The sequence below is a fragment of the Cupressus sempervirens genome, chromosome 10 (genome assembly GCF_028749045.1).
Source record: "Cupressus sempervirens isolate cs-2001-9-10 chromosome 10, ASM2874904v1, whole genome shotgun sequence".
Lineage (NCBI taxonomy): Eukaryota > Viridiplantae > Streptophyta > Pinopsida > Cupressales > Cupressaceae > Cupressus > Cupressus sempervirens.
In genome coordinates this window covers 730,106,166-730,120,127 of record NC_143127.1, presented here as the reverse complement: position 1 = coordinate 730,120,127, position 13,962 = coordinate 730,106,166, and positions in this window count along the sequence as shown.

The following is a 13,962-nucleotide window of genomic DNA, read 5'->3' as shown; positions in this document are numbered from 1 at the left end:
GAATGTTGGATTCACCGAAAGCTTAATACAACTCTAGATTGTTGCAATAGATGGTAGAAAAGGGGCTAGTCCTACAAGCAATTTTTGGAGCCAGACTCCTCTTGCTCCCATTGATATTGCAATAAATTCAACTTTTGTTGAGCTTTGTGCCACTTAAGACTATTTCTTGCTAATTGCAACAACACCCAAATGTCTTTTTTCAATAAATTACACTTTCAACCCAATCTAAATCTGGGTATCCGTGTAGATCTAGATTGATTTTTTTTGTATTTAAGACCATATGTAATAGTACCTTGAATATATCTTAATAAATGCATCATAGCAACAAGGTGTATTTCCTTTGGTTCACTCATAAGATGGTTTAGAGAATTCACTACATAGCAAATATTTGGTCTAGAAGTAATCAAGTACATCAATAATCTAGCTATTTTTCTATAGATAGAGAGTAGGATATACAAATTTTAACTTTGTTGTTGCTTCCTTCAATTTACATAAGTTGGTTTCCATAGGTGTAGACATGGGTCTATAGTCCAACATCCAAAGTCTCTTCAAAATATCAATAGTATACTTTCCTTGACTTAAAATGATACCATCTGATTTCTTCCAGACTTTTAATCCAAGGAAGTGATGTAAAATTCCCAAGTATTTCATATCAAACTCTAAGACTTGCTAATTCTAACATTGAGTAGTAAGGTGATCTTCTCTTGTTACTAGCAAGCCATCAACATATAAAATTAGTATTAAGATCTCACCTTTAATTACCTTAAAATAGAAATTTGGCTCTGCATCATTCTTGGAAAATCTTGGTCCTATAAGATAGTTATCAATCCTTCCATATCGGGCTTTTGGGATTTGTTTAAGTCCATATAGGGCTTTCTTCAATTTGCATACATGTGAATCTGCATTATGTACCACAAAGTCTTTAGATTTATCTAAATAAACTTATTCAATAGTCTCATTCAAGAATGTAGTTTTCACATCCATTTGATGGATCTTCTAGCCTTAAGTTGTTGCAATAGTTATTACTGCACTAATAGACATGTATTGGTCAACAGGTGCAAATGTCTCTTCACAATCAATACCTTCCTTTTGTGAGAAACCTTTGGCAACAAAATGTGTTCTATGTATCTCTATACTTCCATCTGCAACATGTTTGATTTTGAAGATCTATTTAGAAGACACAAAAAAACTTCTCTGTTGGTCTAGGTACTATAGTCCATATATCATTTTTCAAAATGGATTCATACTCCTCTATCATAGCATCTTTCTGTATGTGATTCTTTAGAGCTTCAATAAAACTAGTTGGTTCTAAATTAATAATTTCACTCATAGGGGCAACACAACTTGGGAATCAATTGGGTCCATTACTTTCTCCAAAGGTTTTTTTGAGTGTTGCATAATTCTATGTTGGAATAATTTGTCAAAAGTTTAAGTAACTAGTCCAATGAAGGTACTAGTATGACCAATTATGACTAAGTTGTCATTGATGTCAAGGTGAAGAAACTGTTATCAAGTCCTGACTAGTGAAGCTTTGTGAGCACATGAATGTGACTATAGTTCACAGGTGTGATTGGAAAAGTAAGAAGGACAACCCAAGCTGAGGTAGTGAAAAGAGGAATCACACTTAGATCAAATTGTGTTTAAGTATGTATAGAATTTAAGGAAAAATTTCAAGCGAGAAGACAAGTTGGTATGAAAAATCAACACAAAGAAAGGACGAGGTGCACTAGTAAGATAAATAGAAAAGGTATGATACCAATGACTTCCATGTCACAAAGTAGGTGGATTACACTTGATAGTGCATTTAATTGTGATGGTACTGTCACATCGAGGGAAGAAGAAAGAATTTGAAATTGAATTATTTCTAGTAGTGTAAGCCATCTAATTCATAAAAACACATTTGACTTATGTTTGTACAAGGGACATCTAATCAAAGAAATGTAAGACAGAGACATGTACAAGCTAGATATAGGTTGGAAAATTTAAATTTGAATTCATGGATTAGGGTTTTACCATTGAGCACATGAAGATGATATAAAATACTTTCATTTTAAAAGAATAGCTCAAATTGTAGAGTGTAAGAGAAAGAAGCCACTAAGATGAGCTAACCAAAATCTCAAGAGGATAAGGTTAACCAAAAAGAATCAAGAATGGTGCGTAAGTAGAAAAGGTGTTGAGGAGAGCTAGTGTGTTGTTCAACACAATGGAGTGTTCTACACCCAACAGAGCCAAGCACACAGCAATCGTGTCTAAGTTGCAAAGACAAGAGAGTGTAGACTAAGGTATAGACAAGTTTAGCTAAATCTATTAGCTAATTTTATTTTTGTTTTCTATCCACTACAATAGCAAGCCCCGTTGAGGGTGAACTTTGACAAGTTCTTCATAATCAACTCCCCTAATAGGGTAACACATTAGTTTGTATTATGAAGTCCTTTAATCAAGCTACCTTTTACTGATAAAGACTCTCACAAGTCCTTACTAAATTCCTTAATCGGGTGACACTTGAAAATGTTCTTGTAATAATCTAACAAAGATAAGCTCTTGACCAAGCACACTTCAAGAGAGTGAAAAATTTGTGAATATTTTCTCACATACCACGGTTTTCACCCAGTTGAGTTTCCACAAGATAAATACTTTTATTATGTGATGCTATATTTGTCTTGAGATTTTTTTTCTTAATTGAGTTGTAGTCATCACTAATAGTAAACTAGTGTAAAAGGGAAAAAGGTAAAAATAATTTGGAATTATCACAAATATACTAATTCACCACCCCTCTTTGTATGTTTACCTATGTGTGGACCCAGAATTGGTATCAAATCCCAAGATCTCTAAAGGAAGGAATCTAACAACTCGAGGAAAAAGATTGAGATGATAAAAAGAGAAGCCCCAAAGTTTTCAAAAGAAAACTATATATTGTAGTCAGCAAGATGAGACTACACCTAAGAACTCTTGAGAAGGGTACTAGAATCACATTAAGATCAGGTATGTTGAACTCATTGCTCCACTTAGTACTAACCAAATGAAGGAAATAGATATTCATCTTGGAACCATGAATACTATGGTTTGCACCATATCATATAGTGAGTATGTAGATGAAGAGAATCTTGAAATCACTTATGAGATGTGAGAAAAGCTCAAGATGGACTACAGAGGAGACAAGCATGTTCAAAAAGCTTAATTCAATAGCCTAAGAGGGAAGTACAACGAGATAAGAATGCAAGAAGGAGAGGACTTTGAACAATACAGAAAGAGGGTGTAAGGATGTGATGATAGCCATCAGATCTATTGGAGGCACACTACAATAAGATGATGCGGTGAGCAAGATACTAAGAACCTTTATACCCAACTATGTTATAAGTCTCAACCATTCAAGAACTAAGATCAATAGAAAAGGTCGAGGTATCTCTCGATGACTTGGTAGGAAAGCTAACAACATTTGAACTAAGCAATTACAAAAATAGTCAACCAAGGGGGAAAACTACATTCAAATCCTTAGTTGCACTTGTTGCACCCCAAAAAGGGAAAGGAGGTGGAAATCACTTCCACATATTGAAGAGACTTTGAGATTCTCTCTGCTAAAGAAGTCAAACAAGAAGAGTTGGAGGCTATGCTCGCAAAAAGATTGCCAAGATGTAAAGGTAACTTGTCTTTCAAATATTTCAACTATAAAAAGGTAGGACACTTTGTTGTCAAATGTTGTGAGCCTATCAAGAAATAGAAGAATAAAAGATGAACAAGCTTTAAAGGCAAGAAGAAGAAGCATTGTTACATTGCTAGGGAAGGTGTGATTAATGAGGAGTCAAACAGTTTATATGACGATGATGATGAACTAGAATTTGTGGCTATGATAGAGAAAAGGGTGGAAAGAGCCCTAATATCAAGTAGCAGACATAGAAAGGAATCGATCATAGATAGTAGATACTCTCACCACACGATTGGTGATAGAAGAAATGGTAAGATTCAACAACATATATTTGTGTATTGTAGTAGGTAAGGGAATTGTATCCCTGAATGAATTCACTAATTGTGAAGATGTTATATTGTAGAAGTCTCAAATATTACCTGCTAAGAGTAGCTCAACTATCAACAAGGGTTATAAGTTTGAGCTTGACAAAGGGTCTTGTACAATTCTTGACAAGACATGTAAACTATTGGGTATAGGCAAAAAAAGAAAAGGTAATCAATTCTACCAACACATTTTTGTAAATAGATAATATATAGCTAAGTATGAAGTAGTTTTTTTTTGTATAGGAGGTTATTTCATGGAAATTTTGATAGTATTGCCAAGGCAGGTAGAAATAGATGTGTAAGAGACTTGCCTCCAATCAGTAAACCTGACAATGTTATGTGTAAAGATTGTCAACTAGGTAAGTTAGCTAGTTCTATCTTTTCTAGTAAAGCATTTACTTCTAAACAAATATTAGAGTTAGTGCACTCTGACTTGTCTGGTCCTATGAAGACTAACAATGTATCCAGTAACAGGTATTTTATGTTGTTCATTGATGATTTTTCTAGATTGATATGGACTTTTTATCTGAAGGAAAAAGTGAGAAGCTTTTCACATGTTCAAGGCCCAAAGGAAATGTAGAGATAGAGACTGGTGAGTCTTTCAAGTGCCTGAGATCATACCAAGGAGGTGAGTTTACCTCCCAAGAATTTGAGAGCTACTACAAAGAACAAGGGATCAAGAGGCAGATGCCAGCTCTTAGGACAACACCCTAGAATGGTGTTATAGAGAGAAGGAATAGAACCATTCATAGATTGTGCTAGACCATTGATGGTTCAAAATAATGTTACTCAAATATATTGGAGTGGAGTTGTAAGCACAATTGTGCACGCCTTGAAAATGGTATAGGTGAAGAAGTGTATGAACAAAATACCCTATGAGTCATGGTTTGGACAATCACCTTCAGTGAATTTATTCAAAGTATTTGGAAGCTAATATTACATAAAAAGGGACAAATTTCAAGTAAAGTTTGAGCTGAAAAGTGATGAAGGTGTCTTTTTGGAATACTCTACAAATAGTAAGGTGTACTGGTGTTTGAACATCTAGACAAACAAATTGCGGAAGTTGGAAGTGTGAAGGTAGATAAGTTCTATGAGAAGAACGAAGAAGAAAGAAAGAAAGAGATGGAAGACTACAATAGTTTGTATACACTCCACTAGTTGAGTCAATGAAAGAGGCACCAATAGAGGTGGCACAAGAGCGAGTACCAATACAGGTAGAAGTAATATAGCCTACAGAACAAAGAGTTGAAGCACCTGAAGGAGAACCAGTGTTAGTTAAGTATGTAAGAGAAAATCACTTAGCTAATCAAATCATTAGAAACAAGGATGCCCAAGTGATGACAAGAAGGAAGTTAAGAGTGCCAATGTGTCTTCTCTCACATAGAGCCCAATGTCACAAATGAATTTCTAAAGGAGGAAGATTGGAGAAAGGCCATGGAGGAAGAAATTGACCAGTTAGTGAAAAATGATACATGGACCTTGGCAGCCAGGCCTAACTGAAAGAATGTCATAAGCACAAAATGGGTATTTAGAAACAAAATGGATGAAGATGGAGAAGTAATAGAAACAAGGCCAAACTTGTCTACAAAGAGTGTGCACAGAAGAAAGGCATGGACTATGGAGAAAACTTGCACTAGTGGCAAGACTAGAGGGAGTCAAGATACTCATTGGCTTTGTAGCATACAAGAACTTCAAAGTGTACCAAATGGATGTGAAGTCTACATTCCTAAATGGGGTTTAGAAGGAAGAGGTATACCTAGAGAAACTAGAAGGTTTTAAGACTAAAGAAATGAAGAATCAAGTATCTAGATTGCAGAAAGCCCTATATAAATTGAAGCAAACACCAAGAGCTTAGTATGAAAGACTACACTCTTAACCAAAATTTGATTCACAAGAACCAACAATAACATCAACATCTATTTGAAGGAGAGAGAAGTCAGGTTTCTAATCTTTGGAGGAAATCACAAGATGAGCATAGAATTTGCAGAAGCTATGAAGAAAGAGTTTGATATGTCCATGATTGGAGAATTCAAGTTCTTCATTGTAACACAAGTGTCCCAACTAAAGGGAGGAATATTTATTGGAGAGACAAAATATGTGAAGGAAATTCTAAAAATATTTGATCTAAAAGAGGCCAAACCGATAGGCACCCCAATAGTGATCAGTTGTAAAATATTAGAGGATGAGAATCGAGAGGTGAATGAAACTATTTACCAATCTATGATTGGTAAGCTATAGTATGTGGTGCGTAGTAGACTGGACATTGCACAAGTTGTTGGGATGCTGGCTGGATTATCAACTAATCCAAATGGATCACACATAGTCGTTGTGAAAAGGATCTTCAGGTATCTAACGGGGACTAAAGAGTATGGTTTATGGTATCCTCTCAAATAGTTTTGAGCCCAATCTCTTTACTAATGCAAACTTGGTAGTGAACATAGATGATAGAAAAATAACTAGTGGTGCATTCTTTCTTAGAGGAAGATTGGTAGCATGGGCCACCATGAAGAAGAATTGCATATCGTAGCCAACAACAAAAGCAGAATATGTAGCAGCAACAATAAACTACATGCAAGTTGCTTGGATCAAACAACTATTTGAAGCAATTAAAGAGAAGATGGAGGAACTAATGGTTATGAACTGTAATAACACAAGTGTAATTAACATCTCAAAGAATCTAGTTATGCACTCGAAGACAAAGCACATATCAACAAAGTATCTCTTCCTGAGACAGCAAGTACAAGAGAAAGAGGTAAGGTTGGAATATGTATGAACCAAAGAGAAACTAGCTGATATATTCACAAAGCCTCTTTAGAAGGATACCTTTGAGTATCTTGGAGGAAAGTTAAGGGTACTACCATATCAAGCCTGAAATAGATCAACACAGGCATGCATCAAACCATGATTTGTAAATGACTAATCATAGTGTGGATTGATGAACAATTAGGACTACTCCATATGGGGAGAAATCATAAAGACATGGTGCATGCCTTTGGCATTGATGTCAAAGGGGGAGAAGAAGAGAAACAAAAATGGGAGAAGAAGCATGAGAGAAGAAGTGGCAAGGAGAATCATCGATACAGAAAAGGCAAGTATAGGTGAGAAGGAAAGACAAAGGGAGAAAGGATAAGAAGTATGAGGCATCATTTTAGGGGGAAATGTTGGACAAGAAGAAACAACAAGGCAAAGTCACAATATTATTCGCTAAGTAGTCATAAGTAGCATGGTCTAAGTGCCGTCATCAATGTCAACAAGTGAGATTGTTGGCATAACTTGTCAAAAGTCTAAGGGACTAGACCAGTGAAGGTACTAGTGTGACTCGTTATGATTATTATTAAGTTGTCATTGATGTCACGGTAAAGAGAAAACGTTCACTAGTATGAAGTCTTGATGTATAAAGCTTTGTGAGTACATGAGTGTGACACTAGTTCATAGGTGTGATTAGAGAAATAAGGACAAACCAAGTTGAGGTAATGAAAAGAGGAATCACACTATAACCAAATCGTGCTAAGTGCATATGGAATTTAGGGAAATTTGTCAAGCAAGAAGATAGGTTGGTATGAGAGACCAACATGAAGAAAGGATTAGGCACGCCAATAGGATGGATGTGCAAAGGCAATATACCTATGTTTGTCATGTCACGAAGCAAATGGATCACACCTAATATTACATTTAATGGTGATGGTGATGTCACATCGAGGGCAGACGGAGGAATTCAAAATTGAATTATTTCCAGTAGGGGAAGCCATCAAAATCATACAACACCCATGACTTTTGTTCGTACAAGGTACATTCGACAAGAGTGGTGCAAGATAGAGACATGAGTACAAGCTAGCCATAGGGTGGAGAATTCACAAATTAGGGTTTTATAACTGAATGCATGAAGACGATATAAAAGACTTTCATTTTAAAAGAACAACTTAGATTGCAAAGTGTAAGAGCAAGAAGCCGCAGAGATGAGCTAATTGTTCTCACAAGGAAAAGGTTGACCAAAAAGATTGAAGAACAGTGTGTAAGCAGAAAAGGTGTTGAGGAGAGCCAGTGGGTCGATCAACACAGTGAAGGAGTGTGCTAAAGCCAATAGAACCAAGCACATAGAAATTGTGTCTGAGTTTCAAAGCCAACGGAGTGCAGAGCAAGGTACAGACAGGTTCGAGTGTATCCAAGTGATTTATATGCAGCTAAATCTAGTAGCTACTTTATTTAGATTAAAATCTCTTATCATTTTCTAATCACTACAACAAGTAGTCTCATTGAGGTCGAACTTCAACAAGTTCTTTGAAATCAAATCCCCTGACAAGCTAACACATTAGTTTGTGTCCTGGAGTCCTTTAACCATGTTGCTCTTAATAGGGCAAGACTCCCACAAGTCTTTACCCTTAACTGGGTGACACTTGATAGTGTTCTTGTAATCTTCCAACAAAGATAAGCTATTGACCAGGCACACTTCAAAAGAGAGAAAATTTTGTGAGGATCATCTCACATACTATGGTTTTTACCCTAGTTAGCATTCCACGAGACAAATACTTGTGTTATGTGATGTTATATTCTGTAAGTGTTTGAGGTTTCACTATAGCCCACGAATATCCCTTTATGTCCAATAGATTCTAATTTAGACCTCTTTTCTTTGGGCACATGAATGTAGATAGGGAAACCAAAGATCCTTAAGTGAATTTATGTCAAGTTTTACACCAATAAATGCATCTTTGGGAGTTTTCTTATCTAGATGTGAGTGGGCACATCTATTTTGAATGTAAATGATTGTCCTAGAGGCTTCTGCTAAAAATGAATTTTATATATTTTGGTCATGCAAACATTATTCTAGCAGCTTCTACAATAGTTCTATTTTCTTCCCCAAAAAGTTTAATGTAGGGTACAGTAAACTCCCTCTTAATCCCATCATTTATACAAAATTCCTTAAAAAGATTTAAAGTGTTTCCATTATCCATTCTCACTACTTTAATTTTCTTCCTCAAGAAGTTTTATATAAAAGCTTTTAAGGATTTCTTCCCTTTTTTTACACCTAAGAGAATATATCCAGATCTTTCTAAAAGAGTTAGAGTGAAATAATTCTAATATGTGTTTTATTTTACTCAAACTATTTAGAGGGTCCCTTTTGTATTCTTCCCTAGGGAACACCTTGTGCATGCTCCTCCATAAATGTGTTTTAGTTTGGACAATCTTGTTACCAATTTTTCTACTAAAAGTAGGGCACAAAAATGAATGTCATTATCTTCGATGCCAAATTTCATTTGAATCGAAGGTCTCATGAATAAGGGCTTGGCTAACAATTGTGCACAATTTGCATAGGTGTCCTTGTCTTATACTTGTAGTTTGTGTTTCCTTTATGGTAACGTTCTTTAGCCATGTCATAACTTTCCATCCATTAAGGTAACCCTATCTTTGTTGTCCTTGAGAATTGAAATGGATATTAGGTTCCTCTTTATTCTCAATACAAATAATACTCTAGTGAGTTGTGGAGAGATGCCAAACTTCAAATTTATGGTGCAAGTTCCAACCCCCTTTACTAGATGTGCAGAATTATCTCCAATAGTTACTTCTCATGAATTTCTGCTATCATAGTATCTAGGTGTTCTCTAAATCATGTGATGTGTCTTGATTGATCACTATCAATTACCCAGGTATTGAATTTGTTTGATTCTTGGATTGATAATACTAAGTAGAAGACAAAATTCTCATAATCATGTTCCATATTTGTCTTTCCAACTTTAGCAAAGGATACTTGTTGTTTGGTTCTATCGAGGCACTTGATTGCATAGTGTCCATATTGATCACATCTAAAACATTGTATTTGGGAGATGTGTTTCCTCTGCTTGGATGATCCCTTCCCATAAGAATTCTTCTTTCTTCTCAAGTTTTTCTTCTTACCTTTCTTATAGGAATTATTGTTTACTACATGAAAATCCTAATCTATGGGTTTCTACTTATTTCCTTTTGTCATCAATCTCACTTCTTCCTGTAAGCAATTTGTTCTTAGCCTATCAAGTTTAGAGGGTTTTGATCTTGCACTTATTCCTTGAACAGGTGACTCTAATGAGTTTGGTAAGCTACCTAGAGCTATTAGTGTTTCCACCTTGCTATCAATTTGATATTCAATTGTTAACAATTGATCTCTTAGTTTAGTTATTCTCATGAAATAAGCATTAATGGATTATCCCTTATTATGTTCAAGCTTTTGGGTGAGATTGTGTGAGGATTTTTTTAGCATCAACGATTCGGATCATACTCAATGATCCATCATCAGGATGATAGTGCAAGAGCTAGAAATGTAGAAGAATAATATGTTGCAGACCCAGGCTAAATAACAAGAAAAGAGAGAAGGGCAAGGAAGAGGCACATGTAAATCAAGAGAAAAAAAAAGAAAAGGTCAAGAAAACAAATCAAAACACATTCCACCAAATGAAAAATAAAATAAAACTAAATTAAAATAAAGTTTTAAAAAATTAAGGATATCATTTGCATTTGTTAAGGATTATCCCTTGTTCATTTGTGCATGATTAAGTTGCCTTTTTAGAGCAAAGGTCCTATTGGTGTCATTGATTTCAAAAGTGCTTTCAAGGAATTTAAACATTAGGTATGCAGTCTCATGTCTTGACAATATAGGTACTATATATGGTCCCTAACTGCATCTACTATAAGTTTCATAGTTTTCTCATTGTTTTCAATCCCTTGAATTAATTAAACATTAGGTATGCAGTCTCATGTCTTGACAATATAGCTACTATATATGGTCCCTAACTGCATCTACTATAAGTTTCATAGTTTTTTCATTGTTTTCAATCCCTTGAATTTTCTTTGAATCATTCTTTGGTTCTATCTTGTTTTCCTTCACAAATGAGTACCTTATTTTCTTTCAATATCATCATGATTCTAAATATCCATGATGCAAAGTTGTTTGCACCTTCAAGACGATCCTCAAATCTTATTACATTCAACATTATGAAGAATGAAATGTGAGTGTGATTTCAAGAGATAATATGGTTCAAGTAATTTGATGTCTCAAATTTAATCTAATATTCCTTAGCAAGGCTCTGATACCATGTAGGTGATGATTAAATTTATTTGAGATTGAAAATGTGCATTTCTTTTGAATTTTTCATAATTTGATTTTTACTAATCTCTTAATTCAATTTTGCAAGATGCAATCAAAATGTAGATAAATTTTTATCTTTGACAAATGTGTATGCAATAACAATCCAATATTATTAATAATGATTATTATTTAGAAGTGTGAATTAGATCTTTGTAGTATGCGAACTCCAAGAGACAAAGCATTTATGGATTTCAATGTCTTCCCTTGTGATTAGATCTACATAAAATAGGTTTTGAGTGGATGTATCCATGAGCCAACCAGTGGAGACATGCCCATTCTTTGAATTAGAATTGTACAATTCTAATGAATTTTCCACAATCTGATTACTACTAATCTTTGAATTCTATTTTCCAAGATTCAATCATAATGCAAATAATTTTTATCTTTGACAAATGTGTGTGCAATGATAATTCAATATTGATAAATGTTAAATACTATAGTACCAAACTACAAGAGGTCGAGCAATTATGAATTTTGATGTCATCCCTAGGGATTGGATTTGCATAATATAGGTTCTTAGGGGACATATCCATGAGTGGACAAGTGGAGGCATGCCCATTCATCAAATGTCCCATGAAAAGGAGTGTTTTCATGCCATATCTCTAATTGGGATTCAACCCTTAACAAATGCAAATGATATCCTTAATTAAGATCAATAGTGATCTTGCACAAACATATTTGATCTAAATCTCATCACCAATTATATGGTCGATCAAGATTCGATATGCAACATTAAATAATATTAATTGACAAATTTAATAGCCTCTTAAGTGTAGATCAGTCATATAGTAGCAATATGGTGTTTCAATAAGATACAAAAGTGATGATTGGTTCTCCAAATCAAATATGAAGCAATGATATGATTGAATGCAATATAAATATGTATGTGTGCATGTATGTCAAAACATACAGAGTGTTGATATCCAGACACACATATATATACATCATCAAATCAATCATCATTCCAATATCTGACTGAAGCAACCATTTATTCAACAAGTTCATTAAAACTTATTTACCCTTAAGTCATTAACAAATTGCAAATGTAGATAATTAAAATTTTAAGTGCACATTCATTAAAGAAAGAATGCACTTACATGTGGCAAGCAAATATGTAACAGCCCATTTTTTAATCATATGGAAACAATAGTAACCTAATAATAATAAGCTAACAAGTTTGGAGAAGTTAATATCTAACTAGTACACAAACTTTGTTTTGACATTGAAGAAAGTGAGTCAAATGGATAAGTGAGTTAAAGTTTCAGCAATGGACCGAATATGCTTCCGCTCCCTCTAATCATGTCTTCTATTGTCTATGCACATATGGAAATACATGCACAATGTGTCTTAAGAGTTTAGGAAACCTATGCACAAATTCATAGTTTTATATCATCTAAGAGGAAGCATTCCCTCCCTCCACTCTTCTCTATCTTCCACTACTTGCATACAAGGTGGATTTACATATACAATGTCTAGGGACTTGTAAAATCTATGCATATAAGCATAGTTCTATATCATCTAGGAAGAAAATATATTTCCATGATTTGGTGTACCATCACTAATTCCCAAAACTTTCTAAGATTTATTTGTTTAGATAGAAGACTTTGGTTAAGACATGGGGGCATGTTTCCAATCCCCAAGTGCAATGGAACAAAAAGTAAATGTCCCCTAATCGCCCCCAATTTAAAAAATTGCAAGAAACTACAAGAAAAATCCTCTAACATTTGGGGATGACAAGCCATCTCCAAAATGCTTAAGGGACACCCAAAATGTGCCCTCTCCATCCCTGAGAAAAGAAAAAAAAAAACTATGCCCTACATCTTTATAGATATTTTTAGCATTAAAAAAATTACGGACAACTTTTTTAAGAAATCTTTTTTCCAAAGCAACAATGTTGGGGAACCACAAGGATTGATTGTGTACAAACTATAAAATTCAATATAAATTTGGCATGATAAAATCAAACAAAATCTTGTCTTTAATTTCCCATTAAGATTGAGAAATCTATAATAGGAAATGTTTGTGTATCTTTGTGTCTATGTTCATGTATGTGAGAGTGTTTGTGTGTCTTTGTGTCCATGTGGGTGTGTGTGTGTGTGTGTCCTCACGCTTTGCATCCCTCAAGGCCATCCCCCATGACAGCAGCTTCAAGCACATGTTTAAAAAAATAGTGCATTATCTTATTATTTTGATATTGTACTTGTTTTTTTTATAACAAACTACTTATTGTAATTGTCTTTATCATCAGATTTTATTTTTATCATATAATAAAAATCGCCTATTTCTCAATTCAACAATTTCAACTTTTATGTAGCATTGAGTAATCTAATTTCTACTTTGTAATTCGATATTGAAAACTTTAATGTTCGTTGTTCATTGTTCAAGTATTTATATTCAGTATTTGGCAATTGTGATTTTGTTATTCTACTTCCTTAATAGTAAAATACATATTTTCATAACTAAAATTTTTAGTACCTTATGTATAATATATAGTACATTCACACACCCTACCACTGTTGAGACATTCCAGACTTACCATTGTATGGTAACATGTCTTAGCTATAATTCCCCATGAACACTGCCCTACAATAATCTACCCTTCTCAATTTGGCGGGTCCAACTAACTATAGGGCTGCAGGGTGGGCCCCGGCACTTTATTAGTCCTACTATAGCCCTAATGGTCAGGCGCATGAAAATAGAGAAAGACCTCATACAGTCAACACCTTTGCATATCTTGCATTAGCTTTGAGGTTGGATCTGTGAGAAAAATTGCTTGATCTTATTACAGTTCAGCTCAAAGTTATTCATCTGCACAGAGCTGAAACCTACAAACTCTGTTA